Below are 17,351 nucleotides of genomic sequence, written 5' to 3'. Positions count from 1 at the left end.
TGGGGAGAGAAAGGAGTGAATTATATTCATTCCCCAACTATGGCTTGAAAAGCTAAACACATTATCCTGAAAACGAGAAATTTACATCCTTCCCTGTCTTCCCATAGGGATTGTGGTTGATGATCTACTTTGGAGAGAGTCAATGTCTGCTGACAAAATACCCACAGAGAAGAAAGACTCCTGCCCATTTGGGAGGTACTATCTGAAGTGGTTTGGTGAATTTCCTGGCTTGTTTCCAAACAGGGTATTACTTTTGATCTTCCAGAGTTACTTTATGCATGAAAGGAAAACTAAATCTAATTTTAAGAAGTAAAAATAAAAGCAAAAAAATAGAAGGAAGCAGACTGAAGACCTGAATAGTTCTATGTTCCTTGAATTTATGGCAGAATGTTTCTAGAACAGACTCCAATCTGTTATCATTTTATAGGGAAAGTAAGTATCTTAGGAAAGTCATAAGTAGAGAAAAATAAGTAAATATTGCACCTCATTCATTTAAAGCTGTGTTCCATCTAGTTTAGTGTCTAAATGGTGGGGAAAAAAATAAGTATTTGTTTGGAAATGTTTAGAGATTTTGCTTGACTTGAAGGTGGGGGAGAGAGATGAGGGGAATTAAAGGAAACCTGAAAAGGAAAGAGAGGCCCAGATATCTTGACATTCTTAATTAAGAGCAAACGATACCACTTGAACTTTAGGCAAGGCTTCACCTCTGAATCCTCCTACAAAATTCAGTTGTGAATATTAAAATAACTTTTTTAACTGCAGAAATAGAAGTAGTAATGTAATCAATTTTGTTATCAATGCCAGATTTTACCTCAGATTAACTTTTTTTTTTAATTGTGGTGATTTAATGAAAAAGGGAAGGAAAAAAAATTCTCTGGAGACAAAATAGACTTAATTGATTGTAATCTAAATAGCAAAAGTATCTATATAGACCTGTCCAAAAAGATATTAAACCCTCTGTCTCCCTCCCCCCAAAAACTCCCTCTCATTTGTTGTTTGGTCACATCATGATGCTATAACGGGGACATGCCATAGCAGAGTCAGAAGAACAATGGAGCATATGGCTAAAAGTCCTGATTCTGCTATATACCACCTTTGTGACTTTGGCTAAATTATTTATACTTTGGGCCTTAGTTCCTTATCCTTAGAATGAGGGGGTTGTAATAGTCTCTAAAATAGAGTTTTCCAGCCCTAAATCTAGTCTCCTTTAGATCCTATGACCCTATAGATAAAAGGGTGCCATCCATACCAGGTAGGGTTTGTTCCAGTGGACCTGAGATGTCATAGATGGAGTTGATTCCTGCAGTGACTCAGATCTTGACCTACCCATGCCTGATTTTTGCCTACATTCTCCTCTTAGTTTGCCACAGACTGGGGTCTATGTGCTGGAGGACTTTCTTGCCTTTTCTTGGTATCATGATGTCAACGGTGGGTCTGGTCATTGAGTTCCTGGGCTTTAGAGTATGCCAAGATTTATCCTGGCCGGGGAGGGGAGGGGTAATTCTGAACATGCTCCAAGGACTTGGTCCTCATTGGCTGTCCCTTTCCTCTGTACAATGGAATATCAATGGGCCAGACAGGCTGCTAACAAAATCTACCTTGATCTCCTATATATGATTGGACAATCTTATTTTTGGTCCTAAATTTCTTCGGTGAAATCCTTACTTTACACTACTTTGTGAACAAATTATCTGTTATAATATATTGCAGTCTATCTTATGTAAAATTCTTTATTGCTCCTGTAGGCGATCCTTAACTACAATTAATTCAAAATCAGAGTTATTCCAGGACTAAAAAACATAATAATAAATAGACCTCTGTTTCAGGACAAACTTGGAGTCTTTAAAATCAAGGCACAGTTTCCTGGAGGCAAGCAAGCCATAGAAAGAAAATTCACATTTGGTAACAAGGCTTCAGTAACTGTGATCAAAATGCCTGTAAATGCAGGCCCAGGCACATGACTAATATGCATGTCTCAGGAATGAACTCTGTTTCTAAGTGCTGGGGCAGTATATAGGACACCTGACCTAGGCAAGAGGCTTAACATCTTTATGCCTGAGAAAACTGGATTCATTGGTCTCTATGTTCTCTTCCAGCTCCAAACATGTTACTATTATCCTAAGGACAACAGAATTAAGCTAAGAGCAAGAAGCTTAGTAGACAGTGTTGAGAGAGTTGTTCAGTCAGTTTCAGTCATGTCTGACTCTGTGATCCCATCGGGGTTGTCTTGGCAGAGATACTGAAGTGGTTTGCCATTTCCTTCTCCAGCTTATTTCACAGATGAGGAAACTGAGGCAAACAGGGTGAAGTGACTTGTGCAGGGTCAATAAGTATCTGAGGTCAGCTTGGAACTCAGAAAAATTAGTCTTCCTGACTCCAGATTCAGAACTCTATCGAGCTGCCCCAAGGAGGGGGAGGGGGACAAATAAACATCCTCTGGATTGAAAGTCGGGGGATTTGGGTTCTAATTCTGGTTTTCTTACTCATTGCCCATTTGATATTAGGAAGTTCTTTAATTTCTTGGGCCTTGAGTTTCCTCATCTATAAAAATCATGAGGTTCTATATGGTTTTTAATATCCCTTAGAAACTCTATGACCTATGATAGGAAACATTGCAATTAAAAAAAAAAAAAAGAGCAAACAAACAAGGTAGCCCTACTCAAGAGATCTGGTTGGAAATTTTATACCAAATTCAGAAGAGAAATTTGTTGAAATGGGTCCATAAGATAAAATCCCTGAGTGGTATCCTGTGGAAATTAGCACAGTCTGTCCCTTCTCTTTCTTCCACTTTCCCAGTTAATCTACCAGTTAATTCCTTTCCCCTACCAGTATAGCCACCCATTATCTTTTTTCTCCAATAAAGTAAAATGTAGATGGCATGTCTGCTAAAACAAATAGAACTCATATCTTTTCAATAGATGTGTAAAAAGTTCCCTATAAAAATTCCAGAGCTGCTCTCTATGTAAAAGTTTGAGATTTTCTCCCTTGCCTGGGAAAATCATGCTTCCTTTTATTTATTTTTTAAACTTCTTTATGATCAGGCCTCTTCCAGCTATGAATTCTAAGACCCAATGATCCATTAAAATGTGATCCTAAGTGTTATGAAATGTCATTTGAAATGGAAAGATAGACAATATCCTAGGTCTTCCTATAGGAAGCCAATTTTACTCAGTGATGGCAGGGGAAGAGAAGTCACATGAGAGTAACTAGTATAGCAAATGCTCAGTATAGACAGAAAGCTGCAAGATTTGGAGTCAAAGGACCCAATCTCAAATCCTGCCTGTATTATGTAGTACGGGTGATCCTGGGCGAGCAACTTAACTGCCCTGCATGTCCATTTTCTTCTACATAAAAGGAGTAGACCAGACCAGATGACTAGGGTCCCTTCCAGTTCTAAAATGTGTTCCTCATGATCCTTGGAGAAATGACAAAAATAGATGGAAATTCTGGAATTTTTGTTTAACTCTTTAGTGCAGTGCTAATGAAGTCATAGTTTCATCTCTAAGTGGATTTAGATCTTTTCTATGGGTAAAGGACACATCCCTAACCTTAGCTTATCTTTTTTGATCAAGTCATTCCTTATACCTAGATTGCCCTATCTCTTCCCACCCTCTAAAACCCAGATACCAGCTTTATCTTTGAAAGTGTCACATCTTGCATGAAGCTTTCCCCATCTCTGCTCCTACCCTTGAAGGAGATATGATCTTGCCCTCCTCCCACATCATGGAGAATTTTGTTTGGATCTCATGTAGTTATAATAGTACTAATAGTACAATTTATCACTGTACTATAGTTATTTATCGTGCAGCTAGTGGTACAGTGAATAGTTTTCCAGGTCTAGAGTAAGGAAGACTGATTTTGGTGAGTTCAAATACAGTCTCAGACACTTACTAGCTGTGTGACTCTGGGCAGGTCACTTAACCCCTGTTTGCCTCAGTTTCCTGGATCTGGAAAATGAGCTGGAGAAGAAAATGGCAAACTACTTGAGTATCATTGTCAAGAAAACCCCAAATAGGGGCAGCTAGGTGGCACAGTGAATAGAGCACCTGCCCTGAAGTCAGGAGGCCTTGAGTTCAAATTTGACTTCAGAATTTTAACACAAAAAAATAGCTGTGTGACCTTGGGCAAGTCAATTAAACCCAATTGCCCTACCTTCCCCCTCCAAAAAAGCAAAAAACAAAAGAAAACAAACAAAAAAAAATGAAACAAAGAATAAAGGTTGTTTTTAAAATTAAAAAAAAAAACCCAAATGGGGTTATGAAGAATCCAGCACAACTGAAAATGGCTGAACAAAGCCAAACAGGAAGCCATTCCCAAAACTACTATTAATTTTAGTGCCTTCCCTCTCATAACTGTTTTCTATTTATCCTGTAACATGATTGTACATTTTTTGGTTTTTTGGTCATTACATCCTCTATTAGACTGTTAGGTCCTTGAAGGCTGGAACTGTATTTTGATTGCATCCCTAGAGCTGAGCACAGTGCCTAGTACTTAATAACTTGTAGAATTTGAGCTCTTAGATAATTAGGATTTTTTTTTCTCTTTGCTTTGTCTTTACATCCCCAGCACTGAGCACCATGCCGTCAAATAGAGGTGTCCCAATAAATGACATTTTAATGAATGAATGAATTGTACTCCTGAAAAAATAGCTAAAAGTTTATTCCTGTATTTGACTGTGAATCAGGAATACAGTGCACCTCCCAGGAAACTGTTTTCATCAGAACAGCAGTGACATAAAGGATGGAAAAGAAGTATGTATATTAAAGGATCTATCTCCTGGCCTGGTGTATCTGCAGCCATAACTAGACACTCCTAATCTGAAGTTCTGTAACTGGATTCAACACTTAAACACTATCTCACAGAAGAAATAACCACTTAAAAAAAGTGGGGGAGGAAATCCCACAGAAACTAGTGTATTGAAATCTTGAGTTGTAGATTTCATAATCACAAGATGAGTGGTAGTGTGGGGTGGTATAAAGACTGCTCCCTAAACTGTCCACCAGAAGAGCTGGATTGGAATCCCTGCTCTGTTTCTTAGAGGACCTTGAAGCAAGCCAATTGGTCTCCCTTAATTTTCTCTTATATAAATGGATAGAATCATTGGATTGGATTGAACTAAATCTATATTTTAATTTCCATAGGGAACTCTCAATGAGGAAAGTCCCAATAAAAATGCAGATTGGTACCTACTTTGCATTTTAAAGACTTAGTTGCTTGGGGCACCGAAAGGTTAAGGGACTTGCCCAAATTCACCCAGCTTGTAAAAGTCAGAGATGCAAATTGAGATATGCCTAGAAGGAACTTAGCATAGCTAAGGACCTCTGTAGGCTGTTGTGAGGAAAAGGGGTAAAGTTTCTGTTGTTAGTTGGTTCTTTTTAAGTTGTAAATTTGATATGCTAGGGATAAAGCAGCCTTGAGAATTTGACTTTGAACCTAGATAATAAATGGAGTAATTTGCAAGAAGGAATTCCACAAATTAGCATGGAATTATTATTTATTTTTATAAATTTCTTAAGCTATTGAAAACATGAACAAACTATAGATCTAGCCTAAAAGTGATTGTTGCAGTTGTGTAGAATAAAAGTTACTACCCCAAAACTTGATTTCTTCAAGGCAAAAAACACATTACAGAAAGAAATGGGATTTCCCCATAAAAAGCTGGTTGTCATCACAAAAATGATTTTAAATACATGTTTTCATTGAGCTAAGGTGAATGTTTTATTTAAAATATAAAGAACTTGAGGAATATTAAAAGATATGGTCAACTACAGGGATTTAGTAGAAAACATAGAGAAATATATATGTATGAAAAATATTAGTGACAGCAAAAATTTTATTTAGAAATGCCATTGTCAGAGAGAATTTTAAAAACATTTTTCATGCCATATGAGATAACCAAATATCCCATTAAATGATGCTTCTAATTGCTGTGGATCAAAAATAAATAAATAAATAAAATAAAAACCCAAATGTCAAATGCATCCTTTTCCTCTCCAAAAAAGTACCTGTGAGCCATCCTTCTATTTCATTGCCAATTGCTCCTTTTTTCTGGTTTTGTTTAAAGCAATAATGCCAATATTGATATGATTGAGGTTCTATAGTATGATAGCCACTTGGGAAAGTTTACATTGTCCAAAATCTCTCATCTCCATGGGTAAATGCCTCTAAAAAGTCATTTATATTTGGTGTCTCCATTTGCTCTCATCTCATTCTCTTCTAAACGATCTCTTTGTAGTCAGGTTTCTGTTCTCATCTTTCAACTGCAGCTGCTCTCTCTAAAGTTATCAAGGATCTAAATGCCAAAGCTAAAGGCCTTTCCTCAATGCCATCCTTCTGCAGCATTTGACATATTTGGACATTGTCTCCTGAATACTCTCTCCTCTATATGTTTTTGCATCACTGCTCTTTCCTGGTTCTTCTATCCCTACAACAATCCTCCAGTGTCTTTTGCTGGTTCTTCATTCATATCATGCCCACTAACTGTGGGTGTTCCACCAAGGTTGGGTCCTATTTTCTTTTTGCTGTGTAATATCTTAGTGGTTTTATCATATGCCATGGGTTCAGTCATCATCTCTATGTAGATGATTCCCATATTTATGTATCTACTCTTAGTCATGCATCTCCAACTGCCTCTTAGATGTCACAAACTGAATTACCGTAGGTATCTTAAAGTCAACGCATCCAAAATAAAACTCATTATCTTTTGCCACTGAATTCTCCCCACTTCCAAAACTCACTATTCCTCTTAAAAACATCACAATCTTCCCAGTTACCAGCTTTCCAAACTCAGTGCCATCCTACAATTCCTCACTCTCAGTCACCCTACATACCCAATCATTTGCCAAATCCTGTTTCTATCTTCATATTATCTCTTGTAGATATCCTCTTCTCTCTTCTCTAAGAGCCACAATCATAGTTCAGGCCTTCCTCATCTCTCACCTTCTAAATGATCGAGTCTCCCCACCACCACCACCACCACCACCACCACCACCACCACCACCACCACCACCACCACCACCACTTCACTTCAATCCATTTTCCATCTAAATTCTAAAGTGATTTTTCTAGATAGTAGGTTTACTCATGTCACATTCCCATCCCCATCTCTGCTCAATGAAATCTAGTGGTACTCAAGAGATCATGTAACCCAACTCTATCATTTTATAGGAGGGAATTGAAGAGCGAAAGATTAAGTAACTTGTCAAAAAATCATACAAGTTGTAAATAGCAGAACCAGGATTCAAATCTTGGCACTCTAAATTCAGTTCTCTTTCTACTATACCAGTATCAGAATCATAGACTTTCTTTCCAAATCAACCACTACTTTGATACATGTGGACTTCAATATATGCTCAGACCTCCCACTCAACTCTCATGACCTATATAGCTTCTCTTTTGCTTAGTCAATAAGGATATTCATATCTTAGATCTTGTCATCACTAATAACTTTACCACCTCTATCTTTCTGGATTCAGAATTTCCCCTATGGTAATAATCTCTGTTATAGTAATTGCCTGTTAACATTCTTCTGTCGTTCCATCTATATCTCTGCCCACCTCTTCCTAGATCTATGTTTTTATCTTCTTCCCCAATCCCCATCACCACTACTCTGAAATCACTTTCTTCTCTTCACAGTTTTGACCCTTCCATTGACAATTTTGTCTGTACACCACCACTTATGCTACCCTCTTCTTGTCCTTGTTCATTCCCTTACAATCCTAAACCCTGGATGATCACAGCATCTTTCTCCTTTGCTTTTACTACTGATTTATGGGACACAATTTTAGGAAATCAAACCATCATTTCAACAGGGATCCATTAACATTTATGTTTTCTAATCACAGAGGGACTTTCTTGGTGGTAAGATAAAACATTTGTTCTTCCTTGACTGAATTGCCCTATCATTTACCTTATGTGATAGGTTTCAAGCATTTTTCTCTTCTCAAGTTCAGTGCCTTCTGAAACCTCATCTTCAGTTAGGTGGTCTCATTTCCTACTTTACTAAGAAAATATTGGACATCCACTGATATATCTTTCTTCTCACCCACTCTATACCTGGAAACACTTCTTTATCTTCACCCAGACTTTTTTCATTTACTCATTTGTCCTAGGAAAAGGTGTCCCTTCTTGCCAAGATCCACCCCTCAAACTATTCACTCAATTTCATCTATCACAGAACAAAAATTCAGAACTGGAAGGAACCTTGAAGTTCATCTATTCCAACCTCATTTGGATTAATAGAAAACAGAAACTCAGATATGTCAAATGACTTACCACCTAATTAATAAGTGGCAAAGCAGAGGACTGAACCTAGGTTGTTAAACTCCCAGTCTAAGAGTCTTTTCCCTATACCACAATACCTAGCCCATTTTCTTCAGAAGTTTGCCTCTTTGATGATTTTCATTTTCTTTCATCTCCAGTCTCTCCATATCTACTGGCTTTTTCCTTGCAACCTGCAAGAACATCCAATTCTACTAACTTCTGTAAAAAAGGTTCACTTGATCTCTCCAGTACTATTATCCAATATCTAAATCTCCTCTTACAGACAAATTCCCAGAAAAAAAACAAATCATCTACAATGTCTCCATTCCTCAAGACCTACTTATTTCTCAATTCCTTGCAAATGGGTTTTTGAACTCAGCGCTTGACTAAAACCACTCTAAGAATACTAGCAATTTTTAATTGCTAAGTCCAATGGCCTTTTCTCAATCTTTACTTCTCTGCAGCTTTTGATACTGTAAACTACTCCCTCCTCCTTTAGACTATCTTCTCCCTTTGTTTTTCTTATACATCTCTATCTTGGCACTTCTAATATTTGACAACTAACTCTTAATCTCTTGCTGGACCTTCAATCATCTATTTTTTTGCCCCTTCATGTGGGTGTTTCCTAAGACATTTTCTGGGCTCTCTTCTCTTTTTCCTTTAAATGCACTCTCTTAGAGATATCCCATGAGTTCAGTACCAATGGAGATGATTTCCAAATCTATACAGTCAGACCTAATCTTTATTCTCAACTCTAGTCGTGAATCAACTATATGCTAAATATCCTCTCCTGGATGTCTTATTGGTATCTCAAATTCAACATGATTAAAATAATGCTAATTATTTCTGTCCCTGAGTCTGCCTCTACCCCAAATATCTTTACTTCTCTTGAGAACACCAACATCCTTCTACTCCCCCAGTTTGGCAATTTTGTAGCTGATCTTAATTCCACACTCCCTCTCAAATTATCAGTCATCTACATCATCTTCTCTCTATTCACATAGTCACCACCCTAATTCAAGCCCTTCTCATTTTTCATCTGGACCTCTGTAATACTTTCCCAATTGACATAGCTGCTTCTACATCTCTCTAAAGCATCCTCCAAATGGCTGGCAAGATAATCTTCTTACATCTGACCATGCCAATCTTCTCTCCAAAAACTTTTGTGACTCTTTATTTTCTACATGATCAAATGGAAATTCCTTAGTTTGTTTCATAGGAACAACATCTACCACATGCAGCCTAGGCTATTTATTTTTTCTATAAAATATAATGAAATCATCCTTGAAACTTAATTGGTCCAAGGAACTAAGGCATAAAGCACTGACATAGCTGTCTGGTTGCCTAAGTTACATAAGCACAGTATAAGAGGAATTGGCTCACTCCTTAGGCTTGACCAATACCATTGACCCATCCCACCATGGCTTAAAAGCAGAGAAAGGGAAGTTGTGCCCCACTGAATGAGCTACCCCATCCTTATTAAACAGCCTTTTCATGATATTGCTAAATAATAAATTACTTTGTTGGATAGCCTATGAGTGTTCCAAATTTCCTTCCTACACTGAGCCGAACTTGAGTCAGGCCTTACCTAGAAGAGTTTGTTATTTATGGTTATTCTGAGGCTGGCTCCGGTCTACCTTTACATCTTGGTTTCATGCTACTCATTCATATTTCAATCAAACTGGACTCCTAGTCAACCATAAACTTGATAGTTTATCTCCCACTTCCATACACATACACACACACACACACACACACACACACACACACACGATTTTCCTGAGCTTGAACTGTTTGCCTCTCATTCTTACATTTTCTTTTTTTTTTTTTAATTATTTATTTCTGGTTTTCAACCTTCACTTCCATAAGATTTTAAGTTCCAAATTTTCTCCCCATCTTTCCCCTCCTCACCACCCCAAGATGGCGTGTAATTTCATATAGGCTATACATATACATTCATATTGAACCTATTTTCACATTAGTAATGTGGTAAAGAAGAATTAGAACCAATGGGAAAAACCAAGAGAAATAAAAGAAAAAAAAGGAAAAAAGAGAGAGTAAATAACATGCTTCAATCTGCATTCAGACTACATAGTTCTTTTTCTGGATGTGGTCAGCATTTTATATCATGAGGTTCCTTAGAGTTGTCTTGGATTTCTGCATTGCTAAGAAGAGGTAAGTCTCTCTAAGTTAGTCATTCCAGTGGCTGTTACTGTGTATAGTGTTCTCCTGGTTCTGCTCACTTAACTCAGCATCCATTCATTGAAGTCTTTCTAGGTTTTTCTGAAGTTTGCCTGCTCATTTCTTATACCACAATAGTATTACATTAGATTCATATACCACAACTTTTTCAGCCATTCCCCAGCCAATGGGCACCCCCTCAATTTCCAATTCTTCGCCATCACAAAAAAGAGGTGCTATAAATATTTTTGTACTTGTGGGTCCTTTTCCCATTTGTATGCCTCTTGCATTTTCTTAATATTATACTTACATGCATATGTTATATTTCCCTAGTTGAATGAAGATTTTTTTTTGAGATCAGTTGCTCCTCCCTCTTTCCCCTTTCGCCTCTCTTTCTCATTCCCTCTCCCAATGTCCTTCTTCTTCCTTCTCTCCCCGTCGTCCCCTCTGTCTTTGCAATCCCAGTATCTGGCAAACTGCTTTGCACACAAGAGGCACTTAAATAATGTCCATGTATTTAGTTTGTTAAATAAAAGCTTTCTCAGTAATTTCCACTATAGCTTGGGCCAGGATTGAGAAGGGACCTTAGGTGCCTCTAGAATCTGTTGCCCCACCGTCTGATAGCTATTTTGGGGAAGAATCTTTGGGGATATCAATTCTATACCAGAATCTTCGAATTTGAGAGTTAGAAGGAACACTATCAGCCATTTAGTTCATACCATATACAAGAATCCTTCTGTGATATACTAAAAAAATTGTCCTCGTTTGTCCTTGAAGATCTCCAAGGAGAGAGAATCCATTTCCTTTCTAGGTAGAACATTCCACTTATGGTCAACTCTAATTGTTAGGCAGCTGGTTTGCACAGTGGGTAGAGCATTGGGCTTGGAATTGGGAAGAGATTCTTATGAATTCCAATTCAGCCTCAGACTTACTGGTTGTATGATCCTACACACATCACTTAAACCTCTCTGCCTCAGTTCTTCTTCTATAAAATGAGCTGGAGAAGGAAATGGCAAACCATTCCAGTATCTTTCACAAGAAAACCCCAAATGCGGTCACAAAGAGTTGGACATGACTGCATAACAGAATTGTTAGGAAGTTCTGTTTGTTTTTTTCCATGTGTGGTGACTAATTTTAATAGTGGTTTCCCACTCCTTCATTGGACTACCACATTACCACATTAAAACAAAAACTCAGATAAAATCTGTGCTTCTAAAGAACAAAAGGTCTGGGAAATTATTCCATTTGCCATTTATTCTTTCATCTATGAATGAGAAAATGCCACTTGAAAGACCCAGATTACCTTTGCAGAGCAGATGAGGCACATGAGTATGTCTTATAACAAAAGAAATAGCAGCAATGAAAGGTTAAATGATTTCCTGTTTCAGAAGAAAATGTCTAGAACTGAAAGAAGAAATCCTAATGCTGAGTTCCTCTGATCATTAAAAATCCTCTTCATTTATGTAAACTATTCTTCGATTAGATGGAAAATGAGCCAATCCTAGATGACCAAATGCTATACTCTAACTCTCATACTTTACTTCTCTGACTAGTACTTGTATCTGAGGACAGACTTTGGCCCACAGTGCATAACCCATTTTTTGTCATTCTGTTTTTACTTTTTCTACTAATACTCACAATGTAGTACTGTCAAGTGAAATCTCTTTTAGTGGTTTTATCTCTGCCATAAATACCCACTGTGGGCTGAAACCTGGCAAATAAGAGTATATTGACATTTTATTTTTCCCATGGACTTCATTGGGAGTACTTAAATGTCAATTCCAAAAACAATCATGAGTCAAACGATCAAAAAGTTGCACAAGTATGGTTTCTATTTATGTTTCTGTTCTGTGCCTGGCAGGCTATATCTAAGACTATCTCTAGGCTAGCCAAAACAACAACAAAACTTAAATTCTCTTTAGGCAGAGGATAATTTAATGATTAGATATTGTCCATTAGGCAAATCACAAAAGGCAAGATTCCCATAATGCCTGACAGTGAGCATTTCTTAATCTTAATTACAGTTCCTGGATAAGAGTTGCTTCATACACACAGATAACATCAGGTAGGGAAAAAAACATAGTGCTGGGAACCACAAGATTTAGATTCTCTTCCCAACTCTGCTATTATTAAGTAACTATGGGACTTTGGACAAGTCACGTGAACACTACCTTCCAAAAAACTGTCCTACATATTGCTCCCCACTTACATTCTTTATCTGTGCCTTTGCCTAGAGTATGTCTGCCGTGTCTGGAATTTACTCTGTCCTCACCTGTTTATGATATGATCCCATAATCTCCAGTTTCATTCAAAACAACTCAAAGTCCACTTTCTTCAGCAAGCTTAACCTGATGTTCTCTTTTGCTCATGTCCTATTCTAAGAAATTACTCACTTATATTCAATTTTCTGTGTATATATATTGTTTCCCATAATATAATGTAAGTTCCTTGAAACTAGGCATTGCTTCATGCTCTTCTTTGTAGCACAATACCTGACACACATCAGATGCTTAAATCTTTAATTGAATAAATGACTTTATGGCTTCTGTGATTTCTTTAGCTCTAATCCAGGTTTTGAATCCTGGATCTCTTGGCTGAGGTCTCTCCACAGGTTATTGTTTGATCCACAACTATTGCCTCTAATCCAATGCCCTGCTCTAGAAATATCTAGATGTCTTGAATCTCTTCATGTATCAGTAGTTGCCATTTTGGATAAAGTGCCAGTCATGGAGCCAAGAAGACCTGGCTTCAAATCCTACCTCAGACAGGATCTGGTTGCCCTTGAAAAATGTTTTGTTAAATTGTATTAAAGACTGTTCCTCTGCTAAGGTAAAGATTGACTGCAAAAATTTATCCTGGAATTGATTGTATGCCTCAATTCTCTTTTGTTAATACTTCCTTTTGCTATATGGTGGTGGCAGTTTTTTTTACAAGTGGGGAGATATTTATCACCTTATCATGCCTCTAATGCAGAGGACTGAACCAGTAGAAGTAGAAATATCCTAAAAGGTAACCTGAACTTTTTATGTTATTATTCTCTCCTATGTAACAGTTGAACATATAAGCTATTTCATTACAAGATGAGGGAACTAGAGTTCTTGGAAAACATCCCTCTTATCTAGAGAGTTGTCAAGAAACATAACAGGTGCTCGTGCAAAATGGCCCCATATTATTTGGGGATTTCCAGGAGAAGATGTCCTTGGCCAAGACATCAGTAGGAAACAAGTAAATATTATCATAAGACAAAAAAAAAATCTTGAGAATGATGCCCTCACATCTGGGGTAAACTTAAAGTCATCAGAATGATTTTTAAAAAATCATTCCCAAGGTCCATTGGTGCATTATTTAGAGGCCATTAAAAGCTGGCATCTATATATTGCTTTAAGACTTGCAAAACGCTTTATAAATATCTTATTTGATCATTACAACTCCAAGAGGCAAATACACTATTATTGTTCCAATTTTGCAGATGAAAAAACTAAAGCACATAGAAGTTAAGTGACTTTCCTAGAGTCACACAGGGTCTCCCTGACTCCAAATCCAATGTTTTATATGCTTCTAGCTACCATTAAAGTAAGAGGGCAGAGATTTAAAAGAGAAGGCGGAAACATTTTTCTTGATCCTCAATCTACTCTGGTAAGGAAGCTCCAAGAAGACTTCAGTTTTGATTCTGCCTTCCAGCAGTCACTTTTATAATACATTCATACTATATTTATGTTGTATGTATTTTTATTACCTTGTATAGTACTATTTTATAGTATATTTTCAAAAAAAGCAAAAAAATGATGCTAATGGGAACTCTGGTACTTATTCTTTGTATAGTGAGTCTGAGAATGGGGGGAGGAAGCAAAACTGGGGTATATAAGGAAAACTGCACTTGTATAGTTGAGGAAGCTGGATAAATTCTATTACATACATGTGTGCATACACACATATAAACACATACATAGATAACTAGCATGAATGTGTGTCAGGAAAGGTGGTATATGACTGTTAAATTCCATACAGAAAGGACATGAAAGGGTATGTGGCAAATAACAAAACAAATAACAAAAAAAGTTAATGTAGAATCAATATAATTTAACATTTACATGAGTTGAAAAGGTGAAAAAGACACTCAAAAACATACATACACATTAAAGTCATGTTTAAGTCCCCAAAGGTCATAGCAACAGTTGAATTAACTGGATTTAGATTGGCTAATAGCAGTAACTTATCCTACCTGCGTTTCCATTTCTTCATCTGTAAAATTAGGTGGTTAGATAAGATGGCCTTTTGACATTCCTTCCAGTTCTGAATCTATGATCTAATGATCCCATAAGAATAGAGATCATTGGAAAGAATTGAAATGTCTTTAAAATGTAGAAGTACAAATCTATCCTAAGATGTAAAAATCACTGGGGCTCTTCTGTGATATAGCCTGACATTCTATAAAACTAGAACACATATTTTAGCACTTAAATTATAGAGGATTAAATTATCCTATGTAATTTTTTATCCCATTTTATCCTATTCATTTTTTCATGTTCATAAATCTTACCTTTCCAATAAGATCTAAAGCTCCTGGAAGATAAGGACTATTTGTTAAACTTTTTTGTACTTTATTGAATATGGACCCTATCTGCTGATAAGCAGAACTCTAGAAATGTGTTAGAATAGTGACCCAGTAGTGAGGGGTGGGGAGGAAAAGGGAGAACAAAATAACCATTCCCTCCTCTCCTAGCAAAATGCTCCTTCCTCCAGTGCCATGATCTTGACTGACTGGCAGAATTTCAATCTTATGGTCTTTTCCCAACAATCATCTTTCTAGACCCAATATATTTGATACAAATGTCCATGTTCTCCTATTGGATAGTTGCTTCTTTATGGGCTTTTACGACATTTTTTTGGTGAGTTCTTCTGTCTAACTGCTCCTTCTCTTTCAATTTTCATTCCTAGTTCATCATCCATATTCTATTTCCTAATTGTGGGTGTTACGCAAGGTTTTATTATGGGCCCCCTACTATATTTTTTCTTTACTTTCTTTCTTGGTGACCTCATTGGTTCCCATGGAATTTAGATAATGGAATCCCTCCAATATGGTATTGGATTTAATTATCAACTCTATGCTGATGACTCACAAACATCTGTGTGTGTATGATCTTATATATTATATATAATTAAATATAAATTTGCTAAATGCATATGAGTAATATATACATTATTGATAGTATGTGTAGATGTAGATATAGCCTCAATTTTTCTACTAACTTTCAATCCTGTATCACCAAATACCTATTGGATACCTCAAACCTGATATGTCCAAAACTAAACTCATTAGCTCACCCCTCCAAAAAAAATTCTGTAAAAGGTATCATCATTCTTCCTTATAACCTTGGCAATATCCTTTACTCTTCTTTGTCCTTTACCCACATGTAGAATCAGCTGATAAATCTTTCCATTCACAGATCTCTCATACCCATTCCCTTCTCTCTACTCACAAACCTACCACCTTATTTTAGGTCCTTATTACTTCTTGCCTAGATTACTACAGCAGCCTCCTAACTGCTTCCGATTTGTCTATTTTCACTCTAGTCCATCCTTTACAAAGCTCGTAGTGCTTTCCCTTGAGTGCAGATCTGGCTATGACACTTCCCTACTCACTTAATCCCACTAAGTTCCTATTGCCTCAGGAAGAAGATACAAATTCCTCTGTTTAGCTTACAAAACCCCATATAAACGGGCTCTCAATCTACCTTTCCAGTTGCACTGGACTTTATTCCTGCAGTATGCAATTCAATCAATTTGGAATTCTTGGTGCTTCCCAAACAGAACAGCTCTGTTACTCTGTCAAGCCCTAAAACCCAGCTGGCTGGACAAATACAAGACAACTGAGAAATAATTGTTGATTTGAATTGCAGTAAGATAAACACCCATCTTCAGACTCGCAATTTCAAATAAAGTATAAAAGCAAAAACAGACAAGATTAGAGGTTGGAAAGCAAACTGTTAACACATAGTTTTTCACCCTCACCCAGTGGAACTCCTCCATTATATATGTCTTCATCCTCCAAGTTGGTTTCAGTCCTAGAACTCAATCCTCATTAACTAGTGCTGCCCCTGGGGTCCCTCCCATGGGGATTTGTGGAGGGCCCCCAGGCTAATCATCTCTTCATTTCCCACAGGCATGCACTCTGGATTTCTCCACCATGCCCCTCTGCCAGGAATCTAGACTCCTTTCAGCTTCCCTTTGTGGATTTTCTTCCCCCATTGGATTGCAAACTCCTTGAGGACAAAGATGGTCTTTCTTTCTCATGTTTGTATTCCTAATACTTAGCACAGTGCCTGGAATATAGTAAATGCTCAATAAATGTTTATTGACTATTTGATATCTAATTGTAATTTAGTGCTAACAATCAATTAAGAGCCTAGAAATCTTATTTCTAGTTCTGACTATTACACTGTCACTGTGACCCTACATGAGTCATAACACTTTTTTTCAACCTATTTATCTATAAAAGAAGAAAATAAGTAGCTTAGATGAAATAACATCTCAGGCTCCTTGTAGTTTTAATATTCTGTACATAATTCCAAATGCCAAATTGATATAATATTAACATAGTATACACAAGGCAAGTTACATTAATTTAAATACCCTGAATAATATCAGCACGTTTCTTAGGTAATGTTTTGTTTTGTTTTGTTTTTTTTAGCAAAATTCTAGATTTTGCATGAGATGTCTACTTTGATAATTGACTCAGTTAACTTTTATTGGCACTATCACTGGTATTTTTCATGGGTTGAAGGAATCATCAAGTCAATTATCTTCAAAAGTTGGAAGGTGTTCAAATTTCATCCAGAGTGATTGCCCTGATCCACCTTATAATTGGAGGTACTAGTGTATGGATCTCTACCTGTAGAACTTGTCCA

At 37.0% G+C, this 17,351-nt stretch overlaps 1 long non-coding RNA gene across 1 annotated transcript in view; it reads left to right on the top strand.

Annotated features, from left to right (window-relative positions):
- LOC138150914 (uncharacterized) overlaps nt 1–16,788 on the top strand; it is a 68,315-nt gene extending 51,527 nt beyond the window's left edge. Inside the window, exons 3-4 of the long non-coding RNA XR_011165680.1 lie at nt 108–244; nt 16,607–16,788. This is a non-coding gene — a long non-coding RNA (uncharacterized lncRNA). The remainder of the gene's footprint in view (nt 1–107; nt 245–16,606) is intronic.
- Nucleotides 16,789–17,351: the final 563 nt, after the last annotated feature.

This window comes from Petaurus breviceps, unplaced genomic scaffold, assembly GCF_028583685.1.
Source record: "Petaurus breviceps papuanus isolate PSGF00001 unplaced genomic scaffold, PetGlider_PUasm1.0 90895, whole genome shotgun sequence".
NCBI classification, from domain to species: domain Eukaryota; kingdom Metazoa; phylum Chordata; class Mammalia; order Diprotodontia; family Petauridae; genus Petaurus; species Petaurus breviceps.
This window is presented reverse-complemented; position numbering and strand designations above follow the sequence as displayed.